Source organism: Falco rusticolus, chromosome 7 (assembly GCF_015220075.1).
Source record: "Falco rusticolus isolate bFalRus1 chromosome 7, bFalRus1.pri, whole genome shotgun sequence".
In the NCBI taxonomy this organism is placed as follows: domain Eukaryota; kingdom Metazoa; phylum Chordata; class Aves; order Falconiformes; family Falconidae; genus Falco; species Falco rusticolus.
This window is the reverse complement of record NC_051193.1, coordinates 29,528,762-29,535,388: the sequence shown is the minus strand read 5'-3', so window position 1 is coordinate 29,535,388 and position 6,627 is coordinate 29,528,762. Positions and strand designations below refer to the sequence as shown.

The following is a 6,627-nucleotide window of genomic DNA, read 5'->3' as shown; positions in this document are numbered from 1 at the left end:
ACATCTGGGGCTCTCTCTCTCCTCCCTCTGCTTCTCCTTGTTGTTATGAAGATCCTTCTGGTCTGAACATCTGCTTCATAATTCCTGCCTCTGGGAGAGTCTGGATTTGATGATGACTTTCACCTTCCTAGAATGTCCATAACTCTTTCGCCAAAGCACTCTGAGCCAAAGCCATGGTTGAGTAAGCGTGCAGTTCCATGGACTTCTGGCCAATGCTTTCAAATTTTCTGAAGTCAGTGGGACTGGACACAAGATGGGAGATTATCAGATGGTTAAATGGTTTCCTCACTAGTGATGAACAGGTCCCTTACATCAGAGGACACAACAGAACGACTGAGAGCAATACAGATGTTACATTGGCCTCTGTGAGCTTTGTGTATATTTCATATATCCTGGGAGAGTGTGTTGAGAGGGAGGAAGGTTGTTAGCAATTATTTTTTCAGGTTTTACTCTTTCTCCCTCCAGTTTCTCTTGCATCCTCTTCATATTCTATTTGTCTTCCCCTTTTCCTAGAACTTGTTTTTTTCATTTGGTTTTTCTTATTACTAAAGTAGCTTTAATATCTGTTAAGACCTTTGCAGTCTCTGCTCCTTAAGACTGATCCCACTTCTACAAAGTCTTAAATGCTGTGTCTCAGATTCCTTATAAATTCAGGTGTGGAGGAGGACTAAGTGGAATAAAATACATTGCCTTCCCTTCATAATTTTGGAACCATTAGTTACACTTCACATATCAAAAGTTACCAATCTCCGCACTTTGAGGCCTGAATGCATACACCACATTTCCTAATGGGGCCATATTTGTCATGGATTTCCTAAGCCCAAATGTATGTATAACAGTGAATGTAGCACTCCTAGGATGGATCACTCTCTCCATACCCAAACCGATTGCACATCAAATGCCCAGCAGGTCCAAATTTTCCCAGAAAGAACAGGATCATTGGTGATGGGTGAAACGCGCTGCAGGCAGTGAAGCTGTCTGGGAGCTCTACATCTGCACATGACAGTCCTGGAGGTGTTAACCAAACATGTCAAAGCCAAGAACTGTGCCTATATGGGGGAAAAAGGACACTTTGAGCAAAATCTGCTTGGCTTAAATTTGAGCCAAACATTTCCATGTACGTCTAGGAAATGGTTTAGTATATCTGAATCAAGAAATGGCTTGTGAGTGAGTTGATAGTCCCAAGGTAGACTGTGTTCTGAGAATAAATCTTCATATGGAGAAAAAAGTCAAGGGATGTCTTCCCTCCCCACCCCATGCCCACCAGACTTAAACCGGAATATTGCCAAAGAAAACCCAGTAAGTTTGCTTTTGTTGGTGGAAGTGTCATTCCTGCATGCTTTTGAGGTTGCAAACAAAGTAATATATATCTTTTCTCCTTGACATCAAGCAAGGCATTAGGAAGTGCACTGACAAGAAGCATACAGGCATCTCCGTATTGTCTTTTTGTCACATACAGCTCTTGTCAAATGCTTTAGGCTGCTTGATAGTAAGCAGCTATATGGGAGGGTTGGTCACCACATCACTTTACAGTGAAAAGGTATGCTATTGGGTGACTTATACCTGAAACAATGCCAGTCTAGGTGAATGGCAGCTTAACTTGGATGTCACAGGACATGAGTAGTTATTGGTGCTGCAGATTGACACAGAATCCTAGTATCGCCATACATCAAAGAATTATTGTCTTTATTTGACAGCTCAAGGAAAAAAAAATGGTTAGAATCAAATGGTGCTAATCACAACTTATTACAGCCCAGCTTTACTGTTACTAAGGATGTTGTCTTTTCTTTGCAAGCAATGTGTTAAAATCACCTATAGGCTAGTGCCTATGATATTGTAATACAGGAAATATTTAGGAGCAAGGAGTGAAAAAAAATACATCAATGAGACAACAGCTAGATTAAAAGAACCCTGTATTTAGAGTATTTTGGATGGCCAGGAATTTCTTGCTAGGGACCAGCGGCCTCAATATGCTCACATTCATTACGACACACTGATGGCAGCTCACAGTGTGCAATGAGTTAGATTTACCACATTTGACTTCTTCTTTGCTTTCTAACTGGAAAATGAAATGATCTCCCAGACCCTGGGTGTAGCAGCTGCAAAGGGTAAACATAAGGCAACCTTTGCAGTGATAATATCCTTTCCTAAAGTAAAACAGCCCCAGCCCAAAAAATTACTCTTAAGCCTCAGTGGTTATAATGACCTTTCTGGGTTTGGTCGGACCATGGGAACTCAAGATATTTTCTCCAGCAATACCCCTTTTGTAGCAACAAACTGGGAAATAGAGGACTGGAGAAACTAGTAATTTCTCAGTTTATGATCTGTATTTCACAACAGCCTAAAAGAATGCCTGCATCCTGACACAACACTTAACTGGCCTGAAACAGAAGCAGCAAATTTATAACCATAAAGATGTCTCAGCTACACTGTCAGATCCCCTTGGAAGGTATTTCCTTGGCCTTGTAGATTGGAAAGTGACAACATTCACAGACTTGCATGCAGATGAAAAATGAGACTCAATTAGTACATTTCAGACTCACTGCAGCCAAATTAAGTAGAAAATGAAATATTTTTAGAAGCATCCTATGGTAAGTAAATTTCAATTATCTGCAAACATGGATGATTTTCTTCCAATCACCAGACCACACAGAGTTGCTGCTTGCATTTAATTCCCCTTTGTATAACATGTGTCTTTCCTTTATTTCTTGACATAGATAGATGTGTGATTAAACTATCACTTCTGATATCCCAAAAAGCTGAGGAAGGGAGATTACACTATAAATCATAAAAATCCTCATTTCCACTTGTTGGTGAGTTTTAGACATCTTTATATTTTTTCTCTTGTGATTATAGAAAATTGTAATAGAGGTGAAACATAAAGTGTTATAGGTATTTTCTTAGAGTCCTGGATTTATGAGATCAGTTTATAGGGATAATTTTGACAACAAATGCAAAGTCATTTAGGGATTTTTAGTTCCTATGAAGCTGTTAGATTAAAATACCTCTTTATTTTGTTGCTTTGTGTTAACAGAGGTGAAAAGATGGCATCCCACCAAGCTGGTCAGTGTCATTTTTCATTTTGCTTTTTTGGGGGAGGATATCCTCAAATTCAGCCTCCATTGATATGTCTGCTGCAGCTACCCCCATAATTATATCCTGTGTGTCAAAGTCCAAGACCACTGGCAGCACTGGGAGCCCTTGGGTGTTGGTGGTTGTTAAATTACAGCTCTGGAGATCCAGGGCTTCCCTTCATGGCAGCAAGATTTGAGTACAGAGTGGTGGTGCCTGCAGCTCTGTGACACCTCTACCTCTGCACATGTTCCCCATGTCTGTTGGCTGTACTGGGGCCATGACTTCAGTGAACAGTCCTGTCACGTGGAGAGAGACTTTGCCATCTCATCCTTTGTGGCTTGCAGGGAGTTCATGGAGGATGAGCCTGAACATCTGTGCTCTTGGGCCCCAGTTCAAAGGGAAAGACTCTCTCTGAGTTGGGTAGATGTTAAATCGAGTCCTTGGCTGGCTTAGGATGGATCAGTAGATAGGCACAGGGTAAACACAAAAACAGCAAATGGAACCCGATACACATATATGAGTCACTTCGCCACTGAACTAGAGGCACAGTAAGAAACTCCAGTAGCTCCGCTGTGCCTGATTGATTTTACAGAGTGAAATTGTGCATCCTTCTTGACTTCCAGGACTAGTGCAGAGTAGTGGTCAGGAGTGTTTGCTCCCAGATTTTTCACAGTCTGCATCCAAACTGCGAGGCAAATGGGTGTCCAGGTGAGGCCCTGGGGGGAGCAGGCACAGATGCAGACAGGGCATCCTCACCAGCCAGAAGTTTTCAGTCAGTCTGTTTGGACATAATCATTGGCGAGACATCTTGTGTCCTATGTACAGTCTAATTGCGGCACCATGAATGAAAAGGAAAAATAAAGCATCAGATGGCTGTTAATCCAAGAGGAGGAAATATTTGGTACAATACTGTGTGTCAACCAACAGAAGCTGGTAACAAGCTATTAGGTGCTGCTACCAGCTTCTTCCTACACTCCCCAGCAGTTAGTGTGGACTCCATATTCAACCAGGTATACTCCATATCCACACGCTTCTTTTCTATCCACTTCAGTAAAACTAGGAGTATGGGATGCTTCTGAGGAGAAGCACTGTTCTGACCTGATGACCGGGCATTAGGAGATCTGATGAACAGTATAGGCACCAGGAAAGGTGTGTATTTACGTATGCACATCCCTGCGGTGTTGCAGGGCATGGCCGTAACACTGGAGAGGTTAACTGACATTTCAGCAGCTTCCAGAAAGGTATGAGAACACATTCCCAAAGAACCATCCAAACTGGCTTAATAATTCAGAATAACATTTATACAACTCACTTTGCTTGTTTTAACTGTGAGTAAACATCAAGTATTGTTTTGAGGAGGACTGTAGCCTCAAAAGCATTTATAAAGTCACTTCTCTTTTAATCTCTTTAACCCTGAAATCAAGGGACTACCCACAGCCGTACGGAAGTCCTGCTGGCTCAGAACCCTTAGTCCCAAAATAATGATGCAGTCCATTGGTCACTAGTGCTCTGTTTGAAATAGTTACTCAGCCTTTGTTCAATTCGATTCACAGGATAAGTAATCTCAGGAGGCTGTGAATTCAGAGCCATTAATAGATTGTAATAACTGTAATAATTTTCACAACTCTAATACAGTTGCAGATACCAGTATCCTTCTTGCATTTTGTTACCTTTGCATCTTGCCCTTGGACAGACCAGGTGGTCTCTGAACAACTCCAGGCCTGGGTGAAGGTGCAGAACAAGCACTGGGGCAATGTGTGAAGGTGTCCCAACAGAGGGGCACACAACCACCCAGGATGAGTATACAGGGGTCTCAAATCTGGCACTTGACTATAAGCATCAGGACTGGACTGCCCTGGAATGGGACTCCATGGGGCAGAGAATGTATTTGCCTATGTATACCAATTTGTACTGTGGAGCCACTTCGATTTTAGTGAGTACCAAGTGAGAACCGTGTGTTGTGCACTGGAGTTACTCTCTAATTATGCAACAGTTACACTTTCTGATACTTGTAGTTATCATTACATCTATAATCAGCACTTTCCTCACACGTTTGAAAATCTCTCCCCTGTTAATAGAATGTAATTAAAACAGCCCCTGTTTCAACAGTGTCTGCATTAAAAAGAAACACCTAAGACCATAATAGGTGAAGAGAAGTTAATAATAGGTCATGTGGTTAATCTTCCAGTTACAAGGGCAAACACTAATTACAGGACTGAGAAGGGAAAGGGCAGCCTGATTGCAATGTGATTATGGTGACCTTGTTAAGGAGTGATCCAAGTCATGATGAGGGCCTCAATAAATAAAGATAATACGTCCCTTAGCACCTCCCAGCAAATATCAGATGAATGCTGCGAACAGCATTAGCCTGCTCTTCAAACTGGGCTATGAGGATGGAGGCTGAGGCATGTTATTCTCCAGCCCCATCTCAGCGCAGCAGGATTGCTGGCTGCTCATTGTTCTCACTGAGAAAAACAAAAGCACCGGCTACTGATAACAAATATATCATGTTGACTTTTAGAGGGCTCTACAGTGCAATCTGTTACAAATTACTGTGAACTTCAACATGTTCGAGCATCGGAGATGTGGCAGAGCACCATGATTCACCATGTTGTCAATGGCATGGAGGGAATTCCCAGGGAGCTGAAAAAATTCTGGTTACCATCTAGACTGAAAAATGGTAAAAACTCAAGCCTTTTCTGCTTTTTTTATAACCCTGAGTATAAAATCTACTGCCCAGGAAAATGTATCCTACAGATTATAACAGTTTCATTATCTCAGCAGAGAACTTGCTGTCTGTGCTGCAAACTGGTCCATGGAGAAATTATCAGGCTCCCAAATTTAATTAAGGCAGCCTCAGATAGGAACACAGTGAGGTTAACACAGATGTCTGTATGTCCCATCATTCTCACATCCTCTAATAAACAGGCATTCAGGGAACAGCGTAAGTCAGTACTGGAAGCAAACAGTCCTACATTAGAATTGGAAGGCTGGTGCCTGCTAAACACTCATAAAACCACTTGGGTCATTGGTATGGAAAGTCTTTCGCTACCCAAGATGATTTCATATGTTAATTGAGGACAGGGTCAATATGAAAAGCAGTTTTTCCAGACACAGTCAGGGCTATATAGAGCTCCTTGGTCTGGAAGCTTGTTGGCTTATGTGAGCAAGGTAAGAGCAAGGATGGGAACTGTTCAAACTCTCTTCATTTCTGGTTTTAAAGAGTGTATAAAAATGCAATCTACTTTGTTTTTTTAAAAACTACATTTGCTTTTACATATATCTATATTTTGATAAAGAGAAATATTATGGTGACTGCCACACACACAAGGAAACCATTCCTCTCGGTTTAGTTACACCTATAAATAAACTTCTGGCTTAGTCATGTAAAGCCTTGCTCTTGGGTGTCCAGAAGGTAACAGGGCATTTATTCATCTGCCTGCAATGCTGGTGTGAGAGCTTGCTGTGCTGGGAGGGGTTGGAAGACTGCAGGCCACCAGCCAAGGTTTCCAGAAATGGGAAGAGCATAGGAAGAGCACTGGAACCCTGAAG

General features: G+C 41.9%; 1 long non-coding RNA gene across 1 annotated transcript in view; it reads right to left on the bottom strand.

Moving 5' to 3' along the window:
• Nucleotides 1–1,726: 1,726 nt before the first annotated feature.
• Nucleotides 1,727–6,627, bottom strand: part of LOC119151443 — a 47,959-nt gene continuing 43,058 nt past the window's right edge. Inside the window, exon 3 of the long non-coding RNA XR_005105421.1 lies at nt 1,727–3,901. This is a non-coding gene — a long non-coding RNA (uncharacterized LOC119151443). The remainder of the gene's footprint in view (nt 3,902–6,627) is intronic.